Source organism: Alligator sinensis, unplaced genomic scaffold (genome assembly GCF_000455745.1).
Source record: "Alligator sinensis unplaced genomic scaffold, ASM45574v1 scaffold1220_1, whole genome shotgun sequence".
Lineage (NCBI taxonomy): Eukaryota > Metazoa > Chordata > Crocodylia > Alligatoridae > Alligator > Alligator sinensis.
The window spans coordinates 163857-177731 of NW_005843316.1; the positions used below are offsets into that span (position 1 = coordinate 163857).

Below are 13875 nucleotides of genomic sequence, written 5' to 3' on the forward strand. Positions count from 1 at the left end.
AAATCCATCAAAGACAGAAACACTCAATTACCGGTGGGGGCACATTTCTCATAGGAGGGCCACTCTCTCTCCAATCTCTCAGTCCTGATCCTCAAGGGAAACTTACACAACACTTCCCGGAGACGAGCCTATGAGCTCCACGTCATCAACCTCCTGGATACTAGAGATCAAGGACTAAACATAGACATTGGATTTTTGATACATTATAATCTGCCTGGCAACTGACTCCCCAGCCCAGCCCAGCCCAGCCCCTGGCTTCTTTACTTTTCATCCCATCCAGGAAGAGCACACACCAACTACTGAAACCTCCTTAGCCTGACGAAGGGTTTTTGAACCCGAAAGCTTGCTTAATAACTATTCTCCAACCATTTGGGTTGGTCTAATAAAAGATATCAAATTCACCCAAGGAACCTTGTCTGCCTATGTCCTTAGACCAACACGGCTACAACCTAAACCCCAGGGACTCCTGGTGTTGGTCACATGCTCTCTCTCTGCCTGCTGTGCCTTTGGATGCCTGGGAAGTCAGACATTTGGCGATTTCTATCACTCTTGCCAGTTCTCTACTGGATCTGATGTTTCTCTCTTGGGAAATTTCTCTGCACTGAGAGCAGAAGATGGTTTCTGATTTCTCCTGGCACTGGGTGATGCAGGCTCGACAGAAATTGTGCCCACAGTGGATAGACCCCGGGGCTTTGAAAAGCTCCGGGCAGATGGAAAAAGAAGCTTAATCTCGGAGATTCCCTGCGGGGCTCAGCACCCATCATTCCTAGCAGTAGGTGTGTAGGTGACTCCCTTTTTGTATGCCCTGGAGCAGGAAGGGGCCTGCTCCTCTCCTGGTCCTTTCTCACTGGCTGAGCAGCAAGGAGCTGTGTGCGAGTTCCTGCTCCTGCCTGGGACCTGCAGCGTGCATGTAGTTTTCCCATTCACTGCAGTGGGAAGCACTCACCTGGCCCCAGCGACAGGTCCTCCTATTCACAAGAGGCACACGGCTCTTCCATTCCAGTGGGGAATCACAGCGTGTCCTAAGGGGTCTCGGTCTGCTCAAAATCCTACTTCCACCATGTGCAGAAAGCCATGGGGACTTATCAGGACTTTTGCTGATCTGTAGACACCAGAATAAGGGTCCTCCTCTTCTAATATACTAGGAGCTTGTGCGCTTGGTAAGGACATGGGAGACCTTGGGTCTCAGCCTACTCAGCCCCAAGGATTTAAACCCACCTCTTCTATATCCCCCAGAGTGTCCTAGCTACCAAGAACTGGGATAGATCAGGCTGTAAAGACCTGGTCCACTGGGCAGCTAAGAGGGAAATGGCAGGGGGAGAAGGGGCTTTCTTTGCCCTTCCCTGAATGGACAGATCCCCGGGTTCTGGCCCTTACCATCAAGGCTCTTTAACCATCTGCCCCAGTCAGTTGGCTACATCCCCTCCATGATTATGTGCAGGCTGTGGAGTTTTCTTCTAAAGTTTTCACAGAGAACCCCCTGCACCATCCCAGAGCACAGGAGTATGCTGAAATGACCTATGCCATTGCATCCCTTTCCTTTTATTAGCCGTTACAGGCTTTCAGACCTCCTCCAGTGCGCACTGCTGTTGAAGCTCTCAGTTTCTCGGTCTGACGCTGCAGGGCTGGCACACACAGGTCTAGAAAGGGGGGCTTCTTTTCCCAGTGGTTCTGCCCCTCCACAGCTGATGCTCCACTGTATAGTGATCAAACCCTATGTCATCCCTTAGACATCTGGGGCAGAGTCCTCTTTTTCCTCCACAAAGAAATGGAAGATAGGTAGCTGTTCAATAAGCATCAACTCTTTCTGATGCGTATTGAATGTTTATGATTTTAGTCCATTGTGCAGCGGACATAATGCCGCACTTCTGGCCTGGTGACTAGAGCACTGGGCTGGCAAGTCTGAGTCACGCTGGCCCCAACCCCCTGCATGGGTGGGTGGCTAGAACCTGGGTCCCCACGTGACTGCCCTAACCTCTTGGCTTTTGGGCAAAGGAGGTAGGATCTCCTCCACCTTGTTTTTTGTGGGCCATAATTTCTGCACTTTCCAGAACCCAGGAGTCATTTCACTTCACCTGTGTAGGTACACAGCTCTCCTGTATTTTCAAGTGAAGAAGTTCATAGGCGCAATCTCTCCCCTACAGGCCTCCAGAGGCTAACTCCGATGGACACAGGAGGCACGTGGCTTTGTCTGACACTTGCTAGCGGGGTTGGGTCTAGTCTTTCAAGTGATCCCTCCTGAATGAAAGCATACTGCCATGAGTACTTGCACTCAAAGCCTTTCCAGCCAGTGCAGTCTGGTCTCCAGTCTAGCTGCACAGAGAGATGCAGTTAGTGGAAGTAAAGGCTCACTTCCCTGCTGCTGGGGCAGCATCCACTTCCCTGAGCCATACAGGCAGCTTCCACCTCACTGTGGTCCCAGGGACCCTTTCCCTCTTGGCTGGCCAGTGACCTGGCCTCAACAGAAAGGTGGTTTCATATGCGCTGTGTCTGTGGCTTGATAATTAGGTTACTATCTTTGTGGGAGATTAGCCTTCAAATCCACCCCAGGGGAGGGGATAGGAGAATTCGTCCAGCTGCTAAGAAAACTGTGGAAGTGTCATTATCTGTCCTAACAGGGCAAAAGATTTCTGCGCTAAGTCACTAGTGTCCCCATGCTTACTATAATCAAGGCATTAGATTGATTAATTTGCAAGTGCTTCTGCTGTGCCCAGTTCTGCAGGGCTGTCTATAGCTTCTGTCTCATGAGGAACTTCCATTTGCCCTTGGCATAAATAGAGAAGCTGAAATGCCAAATACCAATTTCAGTTACCAACATCTATTTCAATACCAAAATGGATACCCTTGGCTGAACTTGGAGAGAAGCAACATGGGTTTGTCTGAAGAAACCAAAGGGAGTTTTCTTGCATATTAGCTGTCAGTCCACAGCCGTTTATGGGGAAGGGAACACAGCAATCGAGTCAGTGGCAACGCAGATTTCAAGAGTACTGTAAGATCATCGATCTTCATCTCCAGACCTTGCAGGGGTTCTCATTACTGATATGGGAGGGTCATCATCTAGAAAGAAGCAGGCTTCTTGGATTCTCTCCTTTAAACATAGCTTCCCCTCCTAAGCTCCTGGACTTTTACCTGGGAACTCCTAGTGCAAAAAGACCCACCGAGGGCCACATGATCTCACAAGATGGCTTGGTCATTCCCCCTCCTTCTGAGCAGCTATTGGGAATAACCAAAGAACCCCAGAAAAGGCTTGATAGTACATATACCATAGGGAACTTTAACCTCTGCAGACTCTATGACACCAGTCTGGGCGAGGTCAGCACAAGGTAAGACATTCTTCCATGCAACATTCGTCATGGGGACCTTTCTCCTGGGGGCGCCTCTGTACAGGGAAATTCATTGTGGTGACTGTTCAGTACTCACATGGCTGCTCTGCTTTGGGAGTCTGAGTCCTGGCTGCAGAAGCCCACATAGAGTGCAACAGACTGCAAAGTAGACAAACCAGATTGCAATTTTATACTTTATTAAACCATATATGTGAAGCTACACCACAGGAGCAATCAGTTAAGAAAGTAGCAAAAATATGCATAACCCTGCCTGTAATATTCAAGTTCATGGTAACTTTGTGTATTCCTTCTCTGCATACCCTCATTTGTATGCAGGTTTGGAGTTTGCAGGCCTTTTAATTTTTTTAACTATTTGGGGATAGAGTGACAACCCTTTCAAAAGGGGAAAGCAGGACTCTCTCTCCCCATCCTATTCCCTTCACCCCATCCTCCCCATAGATTTATTTGCAAGGAGCTGCTCTCCATGCTTCCCAGCTGTATTTCCCAGCTACATGCATGTGTGTAGGTGTGCAGATGTGTGGGTGTGCATGCAGCACCCAATGTCCCGCTCCCGGCAGATCCTTGCAGGCTGGAATGCTGCCTGCCTACAAAGGGAAACCCGCCTTTCCCAATCCTTGCAGATGCTGTGAATCTGGGACAAATGCAGTCCCAGAATCATGCAGCCTGGGATTGAGACTTCCGGTTCCCACTGTGGGACTGCCCTGCCCTGCCCAATTAGGGATGGGTGGTCACCCTGTTTACAGGTAAAGATCTTTGCATTCCTGGTGCCCTTCCAAAATGGTGGAGTTTGCAGGCACACAAATGTTACAAAGGAAAGCTGCACAAAGGTCACTGAGGGGCCAGCACTCACTGTGGACTCCCACTGCTGCAGTGGCATGGCCCCTCCGTTCCAGCATAAACAGCATGCATGTGAGAAACAGATAGGAGTTACTCAGCAGATGATCTTGCATTTGATTATAAAATCCTCAGAAGGAAAGTGCTTATGTGTGTAAGTCCCTATAGCAGATTCAGATAAAGCTGGGGTTGCATAAACAACCTGAAGAGGCAAGCGGACCCCTAGCAGTCGACTTCTGGTGCCTCCTAGCAGTGGTAAAGGTGGCAGACCTCCAGTGGCAGAGCAGCGATGACCTTCAGCAACAGAGTGGTGGCAAACCCCGGTGGTGGCAGGAAGCAGCACATCCCAGAAGCAGTGATGCGGATGGAGAAGCAGCCACCCCCAGCAGCATAATGCAGGCAAACTAGGGCTGGCCTCCCTGCCCAGCACTTGCCACTTTGGCTGGGTACGTGGCAGAGCTCCTGAATCACAGCAGTCCTAGACAAGTCTTCCTTCCTAGCAGACTGGGCTAGGTGTTAGCCCCTCTAGGATGGTCTGGCAATGACTGAGAGAGGATGTTTGGTAATGGTTTGAGGTTAATATTTAAGAGTTAAGGTTTTGTTTAAGGTTATGCATTTGTTTCTTTCCCCCTTTCATAAACTCTGTTACAGTTAAATGGTGGTTGCGACTGGGGAAATTTGTCCACTTTTGGCCACCCAGTTAAAATTTATTTTCCCAGGTTCCTGGGTGGGAGCTCAAATCAAAATCATGTAAAACCTGCCAAATATGACCCCAGCTCTTGTTCCTCTTGTCCAGTGCCTGGAAGAAGGGTTACATATTTAATGATTATTTTAAGGCACTTGACATAGCTCCACTTTTCACAAATGAATGCAGGGACCTCATGATGACTGCACATCATGAATTTAAACCATCACTGCCAAGAGCTGTTATGAACTGCCCTGCTGCTCATTGTAGTCGCTCTTTCCTCTTCACAACCTTTCCCTTTTCCTCTGCCCTCATTCTCCCCTCCCGCGATCCCTCTTCTCTTCCTCAGGCTCAGCAGAGCTCGCCCTCTAGGATCACAGACAGGAGGAGCAAACAAGGCCCAGAACCCGTTAAGCAATTCTGAAAGCCTCGTCTTGCCTGCTCTGTATGCACGGTGGTACCCCAGTACGGAGAGGAACCATCAGGAGAATTTAGCTGTCAGTCACAGAGCAGGGAACCACAGCTTAGACAAGCCTATGTGTGCATTTGATGCACTGGAGTCCGTCAAGATCGCAGAGGGATGGAGACCAGAGGCTAGATAATATCATTACTAAGGTGAAGATGGTCAATCACTGGGTCTCGGGTGTGCAATCGAAGCTGGGATCCCCCCACCACCCAGAACCAGGGGTGGATTCTCTCTTGGGTGAACGAGGGCAGCAGGAAGGTGAAGATCAGGGCCTCAGTATCACCATCGTAAAATGCCACCTGCCCCACTTCGCAGTCCAGATATACCCGAAGCCTCCAGGGAAGTGAGGCTTCAGGGACAGAGAGAGCCTGGAACTGACCCCCCCACTGTCCCAGAGCCCAGATGCCTCCCTCGGGGTTAAGGATGATCCTCCCCTTCCTGGTCACAGATTCTCTAGCAACCCCCACAGCCCAGTTCCTCCCATCACCCAACTGTACTTCCCAGTAATGTCTCCCTGAGGCAAATCCCTCGTAGCCCAGCACACAGTGCCACGTATCAAATCTCTTGGGATTGCTGGGCAGATTCTGCCCGATATCTGCTCGTCTCACGCTTTTTCCCATCCTCAGAGAGGAGGAGTTCAGGATGAGCTGTGTCTGGATCCAGAGTCACATTTGCTGCAGGAGAAACAAGAGTCACAGCATCGGGGCACAGCTTGACCCAGGGCAGAGGTTGGGGCCATTCCTCGCCATCCCCAGCAGCTCTGTGTTGGCCGGGACACTCTGATCTGCCAACCCCCTGCCCCCAGAATGTGTGTACAAGTGCCCTGAGGGCTCGGGGGGGGGGAGAAAAGTGGGACTGAAGGAAGGAGTCAGTCAGACAGATGTGTGCCACGGAGGCAGTCCGGGCTGGTTAAGATGAGCTCCCAGCACAACAGCTCGTACACTGATATGCCTGAGGCCCTATCCCTGCTCAGCAAAGCTTAAACTTTATGAAAGTTTCTGGGTTTTTCCATCACAAAAGCACCTTCTGTAAGTGAATTTAGAGCCACTCCCTCTCATGTTGAATAAATTGCCACGCTGAATATAAATGGCCCCTTCCCCTTAGCCTTGATCACCCCTGCCCTCCTCCACAGACTGACTTACCGGCTTCCTGCAGTTTAAACACCAGAGTGCCTGCAAAGGAAAGATGGGCAATAAAGAAAAAAGAAAAACAAGTGAGAGATCACATGATGTCAGGTTTCTGTTTTAAGTATCATTCATATAATTAATTGGGAAATTCATCTCTATTTCCAGGAGACAAAAGAGAAGAGAGAGTTCAAGAGAGAGAGAATAATTCTGAAGTACGCCCTGGGACATGCTCTCATAAGCCAAAAACCTAGTGTGAGATATCTACTGCGACTCCCACTAAATATACAAGTAGAAAAGTGGCTGCATTCAGGATTGCAGCAAAGGGGATGGGGTTACTCCATCTCTAGCTGTGAGGTGTAGTGCTGGGAGCTCTCCGAGCTCACCAGCTGGTTGACAAAGGCTCTGAAGCCTGGGGACAAGCACTTCTGCTGTTTGTGACCCTTTTGCAACCTTCCTCCTACCCACTATCCCTCCCTCTGCCAAATTCAGCCACAGGAGGAAAGAAGGGGTGAGCAGCTGTGTTGTCCCCGGGTTCTGGATCAGGTGCTCTGGCCAGAGACCTCATTGAGCGGCCACCACATAGCCAAAGGGGAGTGTGAATGTACCACTACCCTCCCCTTCCCCTCAGATCTAAATGGGATTTAGTGCTGAGAGAGCTTTGAGAAAGTTCCAGCAGAAAATAGTTGTGATCAGGAAGAGAACAGGAATTCTTGATATCATGATGGAGCTTAATTCCTCCAAGAGCTGTACAGCATTCGTGTTAAGCTCATTCAGCCCCATAGGCCAGATGAGGGGTGTATAGCCGGTCTGGAGGCCAGATCAGGCCCACAGGACCAGTCCGATGCAGGCACCGCATGCAGCCTGTGCCCTGAACCATCTATATGTACTGCTTGTACCGTGTGCCAGCTCCAGCCCCACTCTCTGTATGCAGCAATCACCCACCTGGGTCCTGCCTATTGCATTTGGGGCCAGGCCGGGCCAGGATGCATGGTTCATGCAGTGTGGGGCACTGGTCTGGGGTGTGTGCTGGTCTCTGCACTGGGTGCAACACAGGAGGCTCGTGTATGGACCTAATCTGAACTAACCCTGGATACAGCGTGCAGGGCCAGTCCATGCATGCAGCATGTTTCCCAGATTCGCCCTGAACTGTGTGTAGCTCATGTGGGCAGGATGATTCAGCTCTATGGCCTGGAGCCAGTCTGTGGGCAATATCTTTGACATCCTCGCTTTATAGGAATTAGAATGCATCACTGTGACAGAGCCAGGTGTGCTTATAGCAGCTCTCTCTTGCTCCTTTCATGGCAATGCTTCAAGTCTGGCCAGCTGCTAGAGGACAAGTTAATCGTACTTTATTGTTGAGGAATGCTTTGAAGTCTTGTCATGAAGCGCTATCAAAACTGCAATCTGGAGGCACTGACTTTGCAAAAGTCTCACTTGGTAGATAGAGTCTGGGGAGTCTCTCTTGTTAGACTCTCTCTAACTTCCCTATATGTCTCTCAAAATGTGGAGCCCACAGTTGCACACAGTTACTGTGAGGCACTTCTCAGGTTTTACAGCTAATGCTCCCATTGATGCAGCTCCAAATCAAATGAGCTTTTTTATTTATTTATTTTACAACTGCATCACATTGTTAACTCATGTTGAGTCTGTCATCCACTAAAACCTCACGAGCCCTTTCAGCAATGCCGCCACCAAACCATTGTCTCCCATTCTGTATTTGTGCTTTTGATTATGCTTCCCTAGATGTAGCACCTTGCATTTGCCCAAATTGAACTTTCTCCAGATGTCTCTAGCTCAGCTTCCCACTTACTCACGATTCTTCTGAATTCTACTTGTATTTCAACTCTCCGCTCCACCATTCAACTAATTAATAAAGAGGTTCAATAACACCAGACCCAGAAGAAACCCTTGTGGAAATCCCCAAACAAAACCCTCTGTCATTCTCACACCGATCCATTTATAATCACCCTTTTCTTATGGTCATTAAGTCAGCTATCTATCCATCTTATATTGGTAGTGTTGGAATAATGTTGTAGCTGTGATGGTTCAAGGAATGTGAGGGGCAAGGCAACCCTTGCCTATCCATCTTGTAGTAATTTCATCTATTCCACATTTTTTCTTGGCAATGTCAATAGCTTAAGGGCAGGTAACAGTATGAGAGATGGACAGTAAGAGGTGGGTCACTGTGGTGTTGTCTTCTCAGCACTAAATACTATATTTGCACTCAGGGGTAGATCTGAGGGGAAGGGGAGGGTAGTGGTGCATTCACAGTCTTCTTTGGCTATTTGGTGCCTGCTCAATGAGGTCTCTCTGGCCAGAGCACCTGCTTTCACACAACTCCAGAACCCAGGGATTGAACACAGCTGCCTTCAAGAGTGACCCTTTTTTTCCTCCTGTGGCTGAATTTGGTAGGGAGAAGGACAGTGGGTAGGATGAAGGTTGCAAGGGGGTCATGAACAGCAGAAGTGGTTGTCCCTAGGTATCAGAGCCTCGCAAAAGCAGGGGCTCCAGACAGAGCCTGGGGGTAGACCCATTCCTGGCATCTGCATTAAAAACTGAGGAACAAGATCCCAGTTCCTCCCACCATAACAGACAGGACTCACTTTCCCTCCCTGGATCTCTCTTTGGTACCTTGTATGTTCCTCAGAGTTTTCTTGAGAAAAATATCTTTCTTAGAGAATTCCTGGTGTCTTGTTTCCAGCTCAGGAGAAATTACCACTGGCAGCTGGATCTTTCCCATCTCACACCTACAAAGGGAAAAAGGATTTTCTAATCATTTGTTCTTCTTGTATTTTCTCCTTTTCCTTTTCCCCCTGGAAGTTATGACAGTTCCTGTGAGACTGACACCTCTCTCATCTCAAATGGATGGAGACAGGTTGCCAATATGTCACTCACTTGACACTCAACAGCAGATCCTGCCCACGCTCTGGTACAGGGCGTGGGGAGATGTGGGTCTAACATGACATCCAGGGAAGTATGAGGGTGAGAAAGGAGGAGCTGCCTACCTGCTCAAAGTGTTTCTGATGTCCTAGAAGGGAGAGAAATGAGAGGAAGCTCAGACCGCATCACCACTGGGCCAATAATGAGCATAACACCCAAAGTTCATTCATCAGCAACTCTATCAACAGTTATATACACCATCCCCTGCTGACAGTGCCTATCTGCTGTCTACACTGGACAGACAAGGTGATCTCTAGGTGTAAGAATGAATGAGCACTGATTTGACATCAGCTCCAGAAAGACACAAAAGCCTGTAGCAAAACCCTCCAACTTCCCTGGACGCTCCACTGCTGACCTCAGGATTGCTATTCTCAAGCAGAAAAATTTTAAAAGCCAGTTTGAATGGGAAACTGCAGAACAAGAAATCATACACACGTCAGACTATGCTGAGTATGGATTCTTATCCCATTGCCTGGATTAGCTTTTGTGTTCCCTTTGTTCCCATGGCATTTTTGCTCGTACACTTCTCACACCACTCCCCCTCCTTCTCTCTTTCCCACCTACATGTATTCAAATCACTCACTCACTCTATACTCTGCTCTATGCTGTTTTTTCACAGCGTCTGATAAAGTGAACTTGGGTTCACAAAAGCTTGTCATCTTTCTCTCTATGCATCTTATTTAGTTAGTCTATCAAGATGAATATTTACCCTGCCTTCTTAAGAATGAGGGGGTCATCTGCTCAATGCAGAGAGGTTGGGGTTTGGCTAGGCTTTAAGTCCTTGGTTGGGTGTGCTGGGGGTGTGTCATACAAAGCTGGATAACATACAGCACTCACCCAACAAAACCTGAGCTATACTGAGACAAGAACTGCCTGCCCAGAGGAGTTTTCCATCTACTGACTCCTCTGTGAAATCTTATGAGATATGAACTTTCATTTCTACCCAGGAGAACTTTTACAATCTTTTCTCTGATGCCTGATGAAGGGTGTTTGTGCCCCAAAGCTTGCAATTAGGTGTATATATATTGTGCAAAAATCTTATTGGTCTAATAAAAGATATCACCTCTACCATGAGCCCTGAAAGCTATAGGGAGGGAAGCCTCTCCCCAAATGCTAGGATTCTGATATCCTGCTAACTCTGCAATTCTTGGCTGTAAAATAAAGGCCACACAATGGATAATTCCTCTTTACATAAAATACCTGCACTGAGGGCTTTAGTGGGATTTGATTTCAGGTGGGGACTATTATCATGTTTGGCTACATTTCCATCTCCACCATCTCCCTCACCTGCAGGAGGTCACTTGGTGGCTGCTGGCACTTCCCCTCCATCTCTCCGATCAGGTCACTGAGATGGGAAATCTCCTTAGACAGCTTGGTGGCATGTTTTGCCTGCATTGTCCTAAGTTCCCTGTTTAGCTCTCCCAGTTGGGCCAGTAGGAGTTGCTCTTGTTCCTTCAGAAACTGGTAAAATTCCTGAAATTGGGATGTAATTTTCTCGCGCTCAGCTTCTACCTTTTCCTGTAATGAACAGAAAGGACCAAGTAAAAGGCTGGCTGGAGCCATGGAAAGAGAGAGAAGGAAGAGAGAGTTGGAGGGAGAGACGTCATTTCAGAGTCCTGTACATGCAGGAGGGGAAAGTAATATATCACATCCCTTGGAAATACAGCACCTAACATTTTGACAACAGCTCTCCCCCTGTGGTTCATGTAAGATGTCCAAGGAGAAACATTTCAGTTCAGTTCAAATAAGTCCACTTCAAAATGGTTCAAGTTGCCAGGCAGCACCTCACACCATCTATTGAGATCTTTAGCCTTGGGTACTTTCACAGCTCTGAAAGCCATGCATTAAATAGATGAGCACTACAGAGCTAAAGTCTTGGATAACGAGGCAATGCAGAGCTGTGACAATGCCTGCCTCCCCACGCTGCCCCACCACCTCAGCTCTGTCTCCTTGTAATTCTGGGTTGTTACTGCACAGCACCAGCTCCCTGGACTCCAAGTGCAGCAGCTACATGGAGATCACGCAGCATCCACACATCACTTCCTCTGGCACATAGTCCAGGTGAGGAGCCAGAAAGACCCTTCAGTGACCTGCAGAGTATTACATCTCTGCCACAGGAAACCCAGTTGGAGAAACTCAGTGTATGGCAGAAAAAAAAAAGGGCAAAGACAGCAGTGTAGTAGGGCAGGCTCTGCCCCACTAGGAACAAGGCTATAACACAGGACATCCTCTCCTCCAAGCCAGCAGCCTCCACACTGGAGCATACAACCTCTGGCTCATTCTCTTCCTGGCCCCATGTATCCCATGTACCTCCCTCCCACAGGGAGGATGTTGGGGTGCAGTCAGGATGGGAACCTTGGCCTCTGGGGGTACCAGGATATGGCAAGTGCCATTGGCTACCTGCCTGGCTTTGAAGGAGGGGCCAAGCAGGCTTATTTCAACAGGATTGGGCCCTTGGCTCCTGCAGGCGGTTGTAGTGAAGGAGAACATGAAGTGGGATGCAACCCCACTACTTTACACCCCCTAGCAGTGCTCTGCCACTGTCTTTTGCCTGTCCAGGGGAACAGCCTCCAAAGGAGGGCCCAGCAAGGGCCTGAATAGTGGCCAGCTTGTGGTGTTGTGGTCAGAGCACTGCTCTAGGACTTCAGAAAGATGCACATTCAGACATGATCTGGACAATGGTGGGGAAAACTAAAGTCTGGATTTCTGGCTTGCCAGACAAGTGGCCCTCTCGGGTCCTGGGGGACTGCCCTAGAGCAGGGAGAGATATGGCTACCATCTAGCTCACAGAGAGCAATAAGCAGGTGTAAAATCCCTCCCTTTTAGTGGCATGTGGGCACAGCCACAGACTCCTTCCCCCACATTCCCTGAGTGACACTCCCCAAGGGACAGACACCATTTTTGCTGACCCTGACAGGTAAGAAGAGCAAGCACCTACCAGACACTCCTGACTCATCACCTCTTCTGTTGCTTGAAACTGCAGAAGCTTCTCTCTCTCTTCCTTCAGAGCCTGCAGTCAGTCCTGGATTTGGTCCTGATCCAAGAAAAGGGATTTCATTTGGAAGTGGAGGAGTGACCCCATCATAGCAGGGTCAAAACAGATGCTATCTGGTTCAGGATTGGCTAAAACTCTCCCCAGCTGCTTGAACTCAGCAAATTGTAATGATTGCACCAGCCTGAAACCCCTTGGGAAAGCCCATAGGGAGGTGCAATGTGAGCGGTGGGTCTAGGGCTAGAGGATCTCTGGAAACCAGAGCCAAGGTTGAAAGCAAAGAGCTGTGATTTCAAGGTATTTTTTGTAGGAATATTGAAATTAACTAAAATAGTGCAAGAATTAAAACTATTGATTCCTCTGGGAAATCCTATGAAATATGAGCTTTCATTTCTACCCGGGAGAACTTTTAAAAATCTTTTCTCCAATGCCTGATGAAGAGTGGTTGTGCCCAAAGCTTGCATTTAAAGATTTTTTTTTTTTTTTTGCAAAAGTCTTGTTGGTCTAATAAAAGATATCATCTCTACTATAAGCATGAAACAAGGCACTTCAGAGTCCAGAAATACATAGTATAGAGACAGGCTATCTGGCACCTTTTCCAACATTGGCCTTGGAAATGCATGCAGAAAGGGACCTTAGCAGGTGATTCCCTACCTTGTACTCCTGGCCAGCCTCCTCAGTGGGAGCCACAGTGTGAGCTCAGTGGGCCTTGGATCAATCGCACACCACGCAGATGGGGGTTTGATCCTCCTCACTGAAGAGTTTCAGGGGCTCCTGGTGTGTCTCACAAACCCTCTCCCCACCTCCTGCTCTCGTTTTGGCCTTGGAACTCAGCCTTTTGGCTATTTCTACCACTCTTGCCAGCTCCCAGTTGGGCCTGAAATTTCCTTGCAGGGCACCTTCTCTGCACTGAGGACAGGAGAAGTTGACCCCCGATTCCTCCCAGCACTTGGTGATGCAGGCTTGGCAGAAATTGTGTCCACAGTGGATGGACACCGGGTCTTTGAAAAACTCCAGACAGATGGAACAGGAAAGTTCATCCTGCAGATTTTCTACCAGGGCCTGTGTAGCCATGGCTTGCAGGAGGGTGTGTAGTGACAGTTTCCCTTTTCTGTGCCCTGAAGCAGGAAGAGGCCTTTCTCAGTGGCTGAACTGGAGGGAGCCGTATCTGAGTCCCCGCCCTGCTCTGCTGACAACTGTGACTCTCCCTGTGCAGGTGACAGGATCCACTACAGAGGGGAAGAGCTGGGGTGACATATCATTGCAGGGGCTGCAGAAAAACACAAGGTTCACACCTAGACAGATCTAAAACAGGAACCAAGCAACTAACAGTTGTTATGATGATCAGCGTTTCCCTTCCTGTTTGTTTGGACTCTAATTAGCCAACCACCAAGCAAAAACGCTTTGAAGATATACAGTTAACCAGTAGAAGAACTAGAAAGAGCTGCCAGCAAAGTTTGTGCAGTCCAGACCAAGCCATCCTGCCA

The 13875-nt window shown here is 48.8% G+C and overlaps 1 pseudogene; it reads right to left on the reverse strand.

Moving 5' to 3' along the window:
- Window positions 1–4447: 4447 nt before the first annotated feature.
- LOC102386314 lies at window positions 4448–13462 on the reverse strand (annotated as a pseudogene).
- Between the last annotated feature and the right edge of the window lie 413 nt (window positions 13463–13875).